We start from the raw sequence: 14023 nt of genomic DNA, 5'->3' as shown, positions 1-14023 counted from the left end.
TAGAATTTAATCCACTCCTTCTGAAAAAAAAATCTAATAGACTGTAATTTATATTATTTATCAAAACAAGAATTTTTGATGCCACCATAGTATAAAGAGATGCTACCTTGTTTTGTGTATACCTACTCCGCTCAAACAAAAATTGAAACTCTTTATAGTGATGACGAAATTTTTAATAAGAATTCAGAGAGAGATTCGCAATTCAACAAAACAAGGCGACAAGAAGTCATCTTTGGTATTTTTAATGCACAATCTCCTCCAAAGATCGCGAGATAAACGGTAAAAATGAGTCTTTTAAAGCATTTCTCTCTCTGCCGCAGTTTGTCATTTAGCACACCCTTATCGATGCTTGTGCCAGATAGCTCCGTGTTTATGTCGCTTAAATTAAATCGCCTGTGTTGATTATCATGACATTGCTTTTTATACATTCGCAGATTTATTTCACTCGAAACAAATCTTTTGTTTTGTACAATAACACATCGCTCGCGTCTTTTATTTAGCGTGCGACCGTTTGTTTAGTTGTTTTGATCGTTATTTACATGTCTATCGTTGCGGAATAAAAATCGATTCAGCTGAACATAAACGTATCGGGCAATAACAGAACATAAACGGTCATGTAACGCCCACGGAGCCGAGCGGCTCGTAATAAAATTATTATCACATAAAATTCAATATAAACACCATAACATTCTATAAAGCTCGCCACGATTTGAGTTAACATCTTCATTAGGGATCGCACGACCTCCCGATTGCGGGAACTCGATGCAATTTTCGAATCGAGTCGAGTTTTGCTTCGCTTTGTTGCTCAGTAATTTGCGTTGGGTTCCGATTTGTTAGCCCTTAGTGTGTACCACGATTCGTAAGGCGCTCGACAATTTCTTAGACGATACGTTGGGTAATTTTCGATCGCGGAGGATTGGCGCTTTCGAGGTGCCCAGGCTCCACGCCGTAATTGAGGCTTGGGGCAGGTCGTAATTTTAAAATTGCAAGCTTTGAATGTTTGCTTCTTATTGTTCAACTTCATTTAAAAGCGTTTTACTTAATGGTATATTAAGTTTGTTGTAATGATCTGTAATTCAAAAATTTCCTCAATATTTACGAATGGGTAGGTATTGTTTTTGTGTTCAGTGTTACATTCAATTGGTCATTTTTTTACAAATTTTAATGAACAATGAATAGAAAAAAGTGAAATTATTGATAATAATTGTTGTAGGTAATTTGTGCAAAACCACTTCTACTATTATAATTGAAAAAAAATACCAAAAGACTTATTTGTAAAGCTGGGTGATTTACGATCCACCTTACCACACCACCATAGACACCTAATTGTATTACATTCAAAAAAAAATCGATGTATTATCCCGTCAGTTGACAGGTAAGAAATCTTGTTTTTTAAATATTACTCATCGTATTCGATTTGGGAGCGAGCTATGGAGCTTTATCACCACCTACTCGGTATCCCGCGGTTCCACGGCTCCCCAAACTTTAATCTAATGCGACACACATTCCGCTAGCCGTCTCGCTCTAACCTAGCGTTATTAAACGCCGGCGAACTATTGCTATCTCGCACCCCACTAAAATAGACTGCCCAAGCGCAACGCGCCGTGTCAAAACTTTTGTGTAATGGCTTACGAAATTTTCCCCTACCTCGTCACTTTTTTCTACAGTCGAGCTTGTGGGTTAGGGTCGTAGAGTTGTGTTAGGGAATTTTCTATTGATATGCGATGTCGTGTTTATAGTTGAGCAGGCTTATATGCAATGCGCGGCAGATGCCTTCTCAATCGCTAGCCTTTTACTATTATACAATGAACAACAGTGTCAGTTGTAAATAAGGATTAGTATAGACGATACGTATCGGACAAGTGCATGAACTTTGTGCTTTTTATACAGCGCAATTATTTATTATTCACTTATTAGTGATCCAATAAGATACTTATAGAACTTACAGTGCTATACGTGATACTGAAGAATATATTTGGAGTGTTCTTGTGATATCACAATATAATAGTGCTTTTTGTTTTAAAGGATTTATGTTTATTGTAAGTAGTCTTCATTTACCTAGTTTGCATATTGTTATTTTTTTAGGACTAAATCAGGAGGGACAAATATATAGGTACCTAATTATGAATTAAATAATTCGTGAAATAATTTAAAGAATTCCTCATAATATTAAAGAGTTTAGTAGTTCTAAATTTAAAACTTAGGTAAAAAATGTACCTACTAGTTCAGAGAGCCTATTACAGTATTTAGGAATATAAGGACGATAAAAACCCATGGAGGGAGGGTTGTCGCTTAAAAACCACAGGACAGTTCTTTGGCATATTATGATAATAATGTACATATTATGTATTTTGTAAAATTAAATTGTAAAACTGACATGATTAAAAAGAGCAAACTCCATAGGAGTTTCTTGCCGGTTCTTCTCCGTAGATAGGTACCTACTGCTTTCCGAATCGGTGGTAAATGTTAAAATATGTAGGTAATGACGTTTCAAAAGTTCTAGAAGAAGTCTAATTGAATAAATAAATGTTTGAGTTTGAGTTTGAAAAACAGCAAACCTTATCTCAGTGCGATTTAATTAATTATAGAGGCTATAGGTACCTATATATAATATTATAAGTCTTACATCATTTTATCTTTACATTGTGTACTGAACATCTAGTTGATTAGTTGTTACCTGGTTATTTATGGACATTAGAAGATAAATTATACTTCCTTGATCGAAAACTAAATTAGGTGAATAAATTCGCCAATTCAATGAATTGCAGTTACGTACATATATAAATTAAAAATTTGGGTCCAAGTCAAACTCTTTAAAGATCAACTTGGAATGTATCGAGATAAAGGATGTCATCCGAAGTATCAGACCTTAAAGCGAAAAGGAAATAAAGTTCATTGTATATTGGAAAAAGTGCCTTAAATCCAATGGGATAGAATTGAAGTTATCCTGGCAAATCGTAGACGTCGATTTACTTTTTTTGACCCATTCGGGATAAAACTTTTGACCTAGCGCTGAGAATTCATAATATCAAAGGTCCGACGTCCGATACGTTATTCTTCGAAATAGTTTTTTAAAATAAATATTATTTTTATGTTCTAATTTGTTCTTTAGAATTTTCAGGTAGTCAACAACCTAGGTAGGTAATTGTTTAAATTTAAATTATATCAACATACCTACCTACCTACATATTTTTAAAACGGATTTGTAATGGATCATCAGTGGTGTATTTATCATATACCTAGTAATCTTGTATAAAATAAATTAAAAAATATTAAGGCTATAATATTCTTATTCGTAAAAGAAGCTCGTGGCAGAATTTTATCGTTAAAAGAGACAGGATTCAGTACTTTTATCACTTAGGTATTTTTGTCAGCGACTTCCTCAGATAGCGGAGGCTTTCTGAGTCGCGAGGAAATGAAATTCTTATCGTGCCTTCGGAGAAAGAAGCTCACTTGTCTGTTATCCGCAGGAAATATATAGAGGGGGAACCGCGGCACGCAATAACCAACATCTGATTGCTTTAAGGAATCAACAAAATCTCCAGCTCAATCTAAAAATGTATCGCAGTGTTTTGCGAAAAGCTAACTTATATTGACGTTAAATCGAAAGTAATACGAAATAGATATTCTAAAGAACATTCTGTGCTATGGGATTATTGGAGTCACGTTTACTTTAATAGAGCGATTTTTTATTAAAATGTTGAAAATTCCTTCGCACTCTCCATCTTCGTTTGCAGTTAATGAATAAAATTTAGATAATACAGTAGTTTTAGTGATTAATATTAAAATGCTGCTTAATTATTTACCTTGATAATGCAGGTAACTTTGTATTCTGTTAATAAATTTAAACTTAAATAGGGCGTATTGATAATAATATGCTTCAGTCGATGTGTTAGCAACGTAGGCAGGTAATATAGAACACACACTGAGCCTAAACGATATGATGTATCGGGGCCATACTTTATGAAAATGTTGATAAATTTTATGATTATTATTATATGCATATTCACGGAGCGGTTTAACGTACGGAATCACAGAGCCCGCTTAAAAACTTTCAACAATGATGTCCCCTTTTTCATTCTGACGCTACACAAAATTTACGATCGGCCTGCGTTCGAGCATTGCGTGCTTGATGATTCTAAAAAGTAAAAATGTGTCAACTTTTTTACAAACTTCTTTCATTTAGCGTCTGGCCTTCCAGTGTAGCCTTGTGATATCATTCTATTGTTCATTTTTTAGTTTCTATAGAAATGTCTCCGGTATAGGCAACGTAAACAAGGGAACGGCATGTGGTAGTGAAATTCGACTAAATATGCTTTTGTGTATGTCATCTAAAAAGGGAACAAACACCTTTCGAATTTTGTTGTGTACGCTTTTATTTTACTTTTTTAGAAAAAGAATTGCCTTTTGGAAGAGATATGGTAAATTTTACGCTATTTCAATTATATTGAGTAGAGACATGAAATAGAGACATGAAATAGCTCATAAAAGAACATGTAAAGTCTTAAAAATTCGATCACAAGGCATTGAGATATACATATGGAGACGACACCGCCTACATCACCTATGTTCCGCTCAACATACGCCATATTATATGGCGTAACTGCACGCTCATTTTTAATTTGTTTTAAAGTGAAACGTATCAAATAAGCCTTCGTGTGTTACGATATTGCACAAATAATACAAATAATACGGAAAAATAACTTTCATCGGTAAGTACCTAACTAGATAATAATTTTTAAAACTTAGTTAGAGCAAAAAAGATGATGAAAAAAATCTCCTCCATACGTAGAATTATTATCTCAATGTCACAAGGTCTATAATAATAGCACCGATTACAACCAAAAGTAAAACTTCTAGCCTTATAAAAAAAAGCTTTGCATTATAACACATGTACCCTACAATACATACATAGAGCCACAAATTACGAAGCGCCAAAAGCCTATTATTCAAACCGTTCTGTTTCCTGGGAGATAAAATCCTAAATCTTATCGAAGTGTACACCTATTTCATACTTATCTGTATGCACAAGACATATTTGCATAATCGGTTTATTTTTATAAATGCCCCTGAGGAGACCATCGTTTAGATAATATTGTTCCGACTCCCGTTTGCGCTCATTAAAATATATTCAAAAATGTCGAGATTGAATAATATTTATTTTATGTTATATGCATTATGCGTAGGTCGAAAAATAAATGGATTGTATACAGTAAAATGTTAGATTCTTATGTAGAGTTAAATAATAAAAACGCTTAATAAATTTGAAATATCATGTTTTAATAATTTATATTATATAAATTATAATAAAATACATTATATCTACTGCAATTTGCCCGAAAAATATTTTCAAAAATGTTAGTCATACACTGCAGTATGAGAAAATGAATAATTTCCTAAAGTGTTGACATCTTCGTAATAATGTGCCGGCTGACATTTATGTTCACTCGTAAAAAATTGCAATTTATTATTTGTTTTTATTACTCTACATTCGAATTTAAAGCGAAAAAATGTTAAAGAATATTCGTTATTCATTGTCTATTCAATATTATATTTGCATTCACGTTGAAGTTAAGTTAAATTTGTGATAAAACTTTGAATAATACGTCTCGACGTTGGCTTCTAACCTCTATTTCGGAGTCTGATTACACGGGCAACGCAAATATATGGCTATTTTATTCGACGCAATAAAGTTTACGGAAATGTCGTACAGTGACAGACGAACAGCCGAGCATAGAAAAACAGATAACGTCATAAAGTAGCCGTGTAGTATTAGTGTCACCGAAAATGGAAAAACCGAATTCACCAGAGCTTTTTATGCTAATTACGTAAGCCAATAGTCTGTTTTTAAGGCATTCGAGCTGTGTGTTCATATTACTGCTTATTCGAATTTCAAATTTAGAAATGCGTGGGCGCACAAGAATTAGGTGGTGTTTAAAAAGATTAAAATCAGTCGCATGCTTGAGTAGGTAGGACGTGAAATATCGTTTTATCTAATATACTTACATTTTGCCTGCACGTTGAATTTATCTTCTAACGAGTACCTTTTTTTTTTTTTTTTTTATAGTGGGGAAATCTTCCAAAGATACCCACGGCCCCCGGGGAAGGAGCCGTGGGTTATGTCGGATTCTTACCGACTAAAACCCCACTGTGTTCCGTCGAGCCGCTTTAATGAGGGGGCCGCGGGTATTTGTTAGAATTCTTCCGCAACCCCCTCGGCGGCAGCCCATCTCCAGGCCAGGCGCAAGCCAAGAACAGGAAAGGTGATTTGCCTGCTCTTCCCTCCCGTTGGCGGCATGAGCGGGACACGTCTCAAGTCGCCTCACCGCACCGGACGATGGATTACATTCCCCGTTCCACCGCCCGGCGCCCTTCGTCAAGGAGGCACGTTGCGACCGTGTAAAGCGGCCGCAACACGGCGACGACGCCCAATAAGACGTCTGCGCCGGATCGGGTCCGCGTGAGGATCCCTCTCGCGCACCCGCTCTGCCTCCTCTTTCTGCGAGATCACACTCTCCGAGAATGCGATCACCGCACGCCAGGATCTGTCGCCATCCACCATTGCGCGAACAACGGAGGGTAGAGAGAGATCCGGCCCGATTATCGCGACTAAGCGAGCACGGGGCTCGGCCCACGCGGGGCACACGGCAAGGGTGTGATCAGCCGTGTCCTCCGGGCAGGCACACCAGTGGCAGACCATGCTGGGTTCCCTCCTCGCGACTTTACACAGGTACCGCCCGAAGCAGCCGTGCCCGGACAGTATCTGCGTAAGGCGGAAGGTTATGGCCCCGTGCCGCCTGTCGCACCACTCTTGGAGGACTGGACGTATGGCCGCAACCGTCCACTCACCCGCGCTGGGCTCCTCGAGCCGGCGTTCCCACTCCCGGAACCGCCGCTCGACAGCCTCGGCCCTCCACTCCTCTACTTCCTCGTAGGAAGGATTCACCCCATGTGACCTAGACGCCGAGACGCGGCGATACACGTCCGCTAGCATCTCGGCGTCCAGATCCCATGGCGGCGTTCCGGCCATTACGCAGGCAGCCTCGAAAGACACCGTGCGGTATGCCCTAACTACCCTGAGCGCCATGACCCGCTGCGGCCTCCGCAAGAGGGGTCTGGTACGGGCGCTCAGGGTGTCTGCCCAGATGGGGGCCCCGTAGAGGGCCATGGAGCGGATTACGCCAGTGTATAGCCGGCGACACCCACCCCCAGCACCTCTAAGGTTTGGCAGCAAACTTCCCAGTGCTCCGGCCGCCCCTACAAGACGGGGGGCGAGGCGACGGAAGTGCTCCGTAAACCTCCATCGGCTATCCAACACGATGCCTAGGTATCTCATGGTGGTGGTGACCCTGATCGCTACCCCATCCACCCGGATCTCTGAGCCTGCGCTATGCAGCCTCCGGCGACCGGGAAAGAAGATGGCTTCGGATTTCTCCAGCGCCACCCGTAGTCCCAACCGCCGGATGCGGCACACCACCTGCTCAACTCCCGTGGTAGCTAATAAAGCTGCCTCCTCATATGTAGCCCCACGCGCAGTCACCAGAGTATCGTCGGCGTAACAAGTTACGCCAACACCTGGGAGGTTAGTGGCGCGCAGGACCCAGTCGTACCCGATGTTCCACAGAAGAGGCCCGAGGACCGACCCCTGTGGGACACCGCACGACATTTCCCTCTCACTCCATCCATCGCGGGTTGGATAGGCAACAGTCCTATCTGATAGGTATGACCGCAGCAGTCGCACCATGTAGCCCGGCACGCGATGATAGTGGAGAGCTTGCAGGATACTGCCCCACGGTAGGGTATTAAACGCGTTGGCGATGTCCAAAGACACCGCCAGGAGGACTTCTCCACTAGCGGCCGCATCTTCTGCGGTGGCTCTCACGCGAGATATCGCGTCGAGTGTTGACCGACCACGGCGAAAGCCGAACTGGTTCCCGCTGAGGTCTGGTCCCACTCCCTCCAAATGGTTGACGAGGCGAGCTGCGAAAACGCGCTCAAAAAGCTTGCTCACCTCGTCAAGCAATACAATAGGCCTGTACGCTGAGGGCGAATCGCGCGGGCGCCCCTCCTTTCTTAACAGGACCAAATTCCCTGTCTTCCACCTACGGGGAAATTGGCCCCGCTCAAGGCAAGCCGAAAACAACCGCTCCACACGGGGCCCGAGGGCTTCCAACGCTAGCACCCACGCTCGACCAGGTACCCCGTCAGGTCCAGGAGCAGTGTTTTTCCCTTTAAGCCGCGTAACTGCCGCCTCCAACTCCTCATGGGTAACGGCAGGGATTTCTTCTGCAAGCTCCTCCTGTGACGCAGGTGTCGCCGCCATCGGCGGAGGAGAGTATCTTCCTCGGTCCGGGAACAGAGACACCACAACCTGTTCTAGCAGACGGGGCTCGAGAGACTGAGACAGGGGCGGAGCCCACGGGCGGAGCTTCTGCCTCACCCGTTTATACGGCCGACCCCACGGCACCCGGTTCAGACCCTCGAGCATCTCTTCCCATGCTCTATCCTTGGCGCTGCTGATTGCCTCTTGCAGAGAGGTAACGCACTCCCTGTAGGAGGCATACAGTTGCGCTTCCTCCACTTCATCCCGTCCACTCCGGCGCCGATGCCTGGTGTACGCCCGCCTCGCAGCCACGCAGGATGCGCGCAGCTGGGCAATTTCGGTGGACCACCAATACATCGGTCTTCTGCGCGGATTCGAGCGAACTCTACTCATGGCCGCATCACACACCTGCGCCATGGCATCAGCCATCCACGCTGCATCGTCCTCTACTGTTGTTGCGATCCGCGGTGCAGGGATCCATGCCTGAACTATGGCAGCCTCAATTAGGAGTTCCTTATCGAGACTACGAATCGACCAACGCGGACGTCCACCATTTAGGGAAGGCTCACCGCGAAACGCGGATGGCGCAGAGACGCTGAAGCGGATGTATCTGTGGTCCGACAGCGTTTCCACATCAGTAACAACCCTCCAGTCAGTAATTCGCCTTGCAAGGGGGGGGCTAGCGAAGGTGATGTCGACGATGGAGCCCCCTCTTTGCCGCACGCAGGTAAGCTCACTCCCGCGATTTACGACCGAGAGATCAGCCGCGACCGCCCACTCCTGCAGCACCGCACCCCGCGCATTTCTCACCGATGATCCCCATGCAATTGATTTGGCATTGAAATCTCCGGCCAGAAGCACGGGCTGCGAAGGAGCTAGGTCAATCAGTTCCCCCAGATCTGCCAAGAACCGCTCGAATTCGTCCAGGCCACGGTTGGGAGAGAAGTAGACCCCGATCACTGTGTTACCCTTGATCGAGGCCGAGACACAACCCCGCCGCCGGACTACCCTTTCCATTACTGTGCCGCCCTGCGTTACGAGCGTCACCAGTCCATCCAAGTCAGCCGCCCAGTTGTCCCGGGACGGTACGAAATAGGGCTCAGCCACCACCGCCACATCTATCTGCCACTCCGCCAGACTCTGGAGCAAAAGATCCTGGGCTCCGGCGCAGTGGTTGATATTGCCTTGGAGGAAATGGAGTAGAGCCATTACTGCGTTTCCATTTCGCTAACCATCACATTCGCCTCGACGGGCGCGGGACAAGGACACGGCGCGGTACCTGGACCATCGCGTCCCCGATTTCCTCTTTTCCGCTTGGGAGCCTTGCAAGCTGGGCCCCCGAGCCGATGGCCTGCCGGTAGCTTGGCCTCGGAGCATAGAACGCAGCGAGCGGCGGAGGCAGAACATTCCCCGGCCTTGTGGCCTGTTTCTCCACATCGGAAACAGACGTTGCTCCTATCTACGAGCGAATTGCACTCGGCTCTTACGTGCCCCACCTCTAGGCAGCGGAAGCAACGCTGTGGCTTCACCTTGCCAAGCGTGACACTTGCAGAGATCCACCCTACTTGGATACGGCCTACCTGTGCCACCTTCTTTGCCGCGGCTATCGGGCAGCTCACCCAGGCTGAAGTCGAGCCGCGAGAGCCCACGCGCAGTCCACTACACTTAACGTGTTCTGTAGGGCATTCTCCTGCCCGAGAAATCGCAGCCACGACATCTTCAACAGCCGCCGAGTCGTCCAAGCCGATGATGTGCACTTCAGCGCATTTCACCGGCCTGGAAACCTTGACGGTGCCTTCGTCCCAAATCTCCCGCAGCTTTGCAGCGAGAGCATCTGCCTCCTTCGAGCTTGCGGCACCAGGGACTTCTAAGATCCTTGCCCCAGTCGCGGCACGCTTGAACCGCAGCGCACCTACACCGATTTCCGCCAAATCAATCTTTTGGCGTGATCCAGCCATTATAGAGGCATAGGTGACGCCTTGCTCCACTGCGCCTGGCTGCAGAGCAATAACGACAGCCGAGGACGAAGGATTGCGCAACCTCTGCGCCCTCGAGCGCACTCGCGCCGGCCCCTTTTTCTTTTTCGCCTTGCCCTTCTTTCCGACGACCGTCCATTCCTGCTCCAGCCGTGGCTGGAACTGGGGAGCAGAAGAAGTGGTGGGCACAGCCTTGTCAGCTGGCTTGGTCTTTTCCGGCTGCCGTGCAGCCTTCCCCTTGCCCTTCCCCTTGGCTTTTGCAGCTGGACCCGGTTTTGCAGGCTGCGCAGCAGGCTGTTCCGGTTTTCTCACCTTTGCTGGAGCAGCACCTTTCGCTGGTGCCCCATTAGGGGGCTTTGGCGGCGGAAGAGGAGGAAAGTCCTCGGTTGGGGCTTGCCCAACCGCCATTCCCTCAACCCTGCCATCCCCCGCCAATGGGGGCCTTACACACCTTTTTGGAGGCAACTCCAACGCTTCTAACCGGGCGTCCACCATTCCCCCGACCTGCCGCAAAATCTCCGCGGTCAGATCAGAGTCCACTCGCGTTTGCATGGGCTGTGCGGTCCCTATGATAGCCCTAAGCTCTCCCATCTCTTTTCGGAGGCCCGCGATTTCCGCCTGTAACTGGGTATTCGCAGCTTGCAGCTGCCGCGTCTCCTCTGATGCAGTACGCTGTGCAAGAAGCACCGCCGCTTCTTGAATGGTGTCCGAGGCTTCCTTGAGGGAACGTTTGAATGCCACCCTTAGGTTTGTCGATTTTGCACGCACCTGCTCGATGGCATCCAGGCTCTCCTCTATACGGCGTTGGAGGGCCGCGGCAGAATCGTCGGCAAGACGTCCGTCCCCAGTTTCTCCAGCGCGGGAGGTACCGGCTCGAGAGGCTCGGGTGACCTGCGTTTCCTCGCTAGCCTCGAGCTCCGATTCCCTCCGTACGCGCGACAAGGCCTTCCTAGCGGCTGTCATGTCCGCTAAGGTCTTTCTTGCAGAGGCTGTACCTGCACAGAACCCCGCTGCTGCAGCCCCTCGCCCTTTGCCCCTTTTCGAGGCTTTCTTGGCCTGCCGCGTTCGGCCTTCTTCCGTGGAGGAGCCTGAGCAGCTCGCTCCAGAGGACCGCTTTCGCTTGGCCCACAGTCTATCCTCCTCATATGACTGGACCGTCATGAGACTATCTACGGACGTTGCCGTGGACAGCCCACTGGGTCCAGTCTTCCTCCTTCTGGTTTCAACACGCCCCGTTTGGGTGCGCGCCTCCACCCCACGTTCCGTTTCGCTAAGCTTATCGGTCTCCGTTAGTCGTTTGCCAGTGGTCAGTTTCTCAGTAGCATTAGGGCCTGATGCATCACCCATATGGCGGCCAGTGCCCCCTCCAGAATACGATGGGGCTGACGGTACTGTCCCGTCGGGACAGTCCCGTGAGGGATTCTCCACACTCGAAGCGAGGTGGTACCCTCCTGGAGTAGTTTTAGTTTTATTGACCTCCATTTTTGCTTTTTTTTTGTTAACCAGGGGGCGCTCCCCTGAGACATCTCTATCTGCCGGATTCCCACCGACCATTCATCCTCTCGCCGAGTGTCACTGACTTAGGATTGGGGTAATTTTTATAGGGGTTGTCTTCCCCGCAGTCCCGAAGAACTCCCGGCCCTGTCTGCCATCCTGCGAGCAAAAGCTCCGCTGGCCCCTTTGAGCCACAGACACGCGCCAAAGCGCCATGCATCTCCTATTTACTCTTCTAATAAGAGAGGTACAGAGAGCAACCAGCTCGGTCCATATTCGCTTCACTCAAGGTGCTGGCTTGCACCCCAAGCTACTGAGCCCCTCCGCCGCGACAAGGCTTGGACCACGGGGGGGGCTTGGACCACGGGGGGCTTGGACCACGGGGGGGGCTACCTACTCGTATCTCAATGCTTCATTTTAGGTAGGAAGTCCGGCAGAGTGCAATTGGTATATTGGTGATGTAATGCAATGCGAGTAATGGACTTATATATTTTAGGAGGATATTTCCTTAAAGTATTTAACAATAAGGTTTAATTTTAATACCTATAGTAGGTAGGTAGAAGTTTTATGATTAATAATTTTTAAATTAAGTTTTTATTTAAACGCATCTATTAAGTAACGTATTTATTCAGATTTAGGTAACATTAATTATATTCATACATACCTACCTACTAATTAGAGTTACTTATCGTAGATATATGTCTAATAATTGTTTTGTAATAAGAAAAATAGAGCCAAGAGCAAAAATAAATCTAGAAATCTAAAACTAACATAGACATTAGACACGTGTGGCATGCATATTATTATATTCCAAGTCTTAATTGACATATCATAAAAAATAAATATGTATTTTTATAATAATCCGTTTACATTGTACATAAAGAATGTCATCTCCATAAATAGATGTTATTCTTACCTTAGACCTCAGAATATTCTAAGCGTCCCTTAGATAATTTAATAATTTAATAAAATGGAAATCAAGGATATTATATTAGCTGCGTTCCCTACCTGGATATTAAAGGTTGTTACATAGTAATTGTATGTACCGATGTCCGATAGCAAAGAGCTTTTTGATTACCCTCCATCACACAACCTGCCCAATCTCTCCAAATTATGTCGAACTAAATTACCAACGTAACTAATAGCTTTATAATTTCGCTCATTTCATAAGCAGGTAATTCGCAAGATCAAATCTTTGTGAGACGTTCCAAATTCTTTTGGGTTGTTTTTTTGGGCGCGTTTCCCGTTGCGCGGGGCCCTGCCCTAGTCGCCTGTTGTGCCCAACCCTAATTTTAATGGCTGCTCTGCCATATCCGGCTATTTAAGTGTGGAAGACGCTCTCTTATTATTTTTTGTTAATTTTTTGTGTGATATGGATTTCATAGTTATTAAATAATTAATCACACTTACCTAAATATAATATATCTATCAATATGATTATGATTCAAATATGAGCGTAGTCCGGTTGAATTTTAGAAATCGACTTTATGCACTTTTCAAATTGATTTAAAGGCGTTAAGATTGCTGATCAAATACCTGCTTCTGATTGGCTCCATGTAATCTTGATAAACTCTGTAACAAGCAGAGCTTGATGATCGAAGAAGCATAAAGTGTTAATCGATCATTTTTTCCGCCATCTTTATTTATGATCAATCAACATGGAACGTAACGTAAACGTTACTTTTTATATATGATCTAAGCCGTTTCTAAAACATGTCAATGGGAATTATAACACCGGAGGCGTAACTAATTGCCGTAATTAAACTGCAATAAATCAGTCATTTATGGGCTGGCTATGTAGAGTAGCTGCTTTAATGCATAGTTTTTACTCTCTCACAAAGGTGGGATGGACTCTGAATAATTATCAATGTTCTTATTTGTTTTGCGATGAAAAATAAAAAAAAATAAAATTGCTAAGCCGTTGCGTTGTATCCTTAGCTTTTTGTAATTAAAATTATAGATATGCCGCTCGGTATGCTAGCGTAATTCGATATATTTGCAAATATTACTGTATGTAAGAAATTTTATCAATTGCTCCGCGTAATGTCAGGAATTTTTATTCGCTGCATAATATTTATATTGCGGGCTGTTTTAAATAAAAACGAATCCGACCGATAATTAATGAAGGCTTCATAAATCAAAAGTAGGTACAATGTCTGGCTGTTCAATTACGATGTTACAATTATCTTAATTTCGTATAACATCAGAGGGCACGCATGGAGTGCACTTA

General features: G+C 45.0%; 1 protein-coding gene across 6 annotated transcripts in view; it reads left to right on the top strand.

Annotated features, from left to right (window-relative positions):
* LOC123695111 (homeotic protein antennapedia-like) overlaps window positions 1-14023 on the top strand; it is a 150450-nt gene that overhangs the window by 35252 nt on the left and 101175 nt on the right. For 2 of the 6 annotated variants that reach the window (XM_045640834.1, XM_045640838.1), the window contains exon 1: window positions 1681-2039. The exons of the other annotated variants lie outside the window; for them this stretch is intronic. The gene's annotated coding sequence lies outside the window, so the exon portion shown is untranslated. Of the gene's footprint in view, window positions 1-1680; window positions 2040-14023 lie in introns of those variants that run through there. 6 annotated transcript variants of the gene reach the window in all.

Source organism: Colias croceus, chromosome 10, assembly GCF_905220415.1.
Source record: "Colias croceus chromosome 10, ilColCroc2.1".
Classification (NCBI taxonomy): domain Eukaryota; kingdom Metazoa; phylum Arthropoda; class Insecta; order Lepidoptera; family Pieridae; genus Colias; species Colias croceus.
Note: the sequence above shows the minus strand (reverse complement) of the source record. Positions and strands in the feature narration are given on the sequence as shown.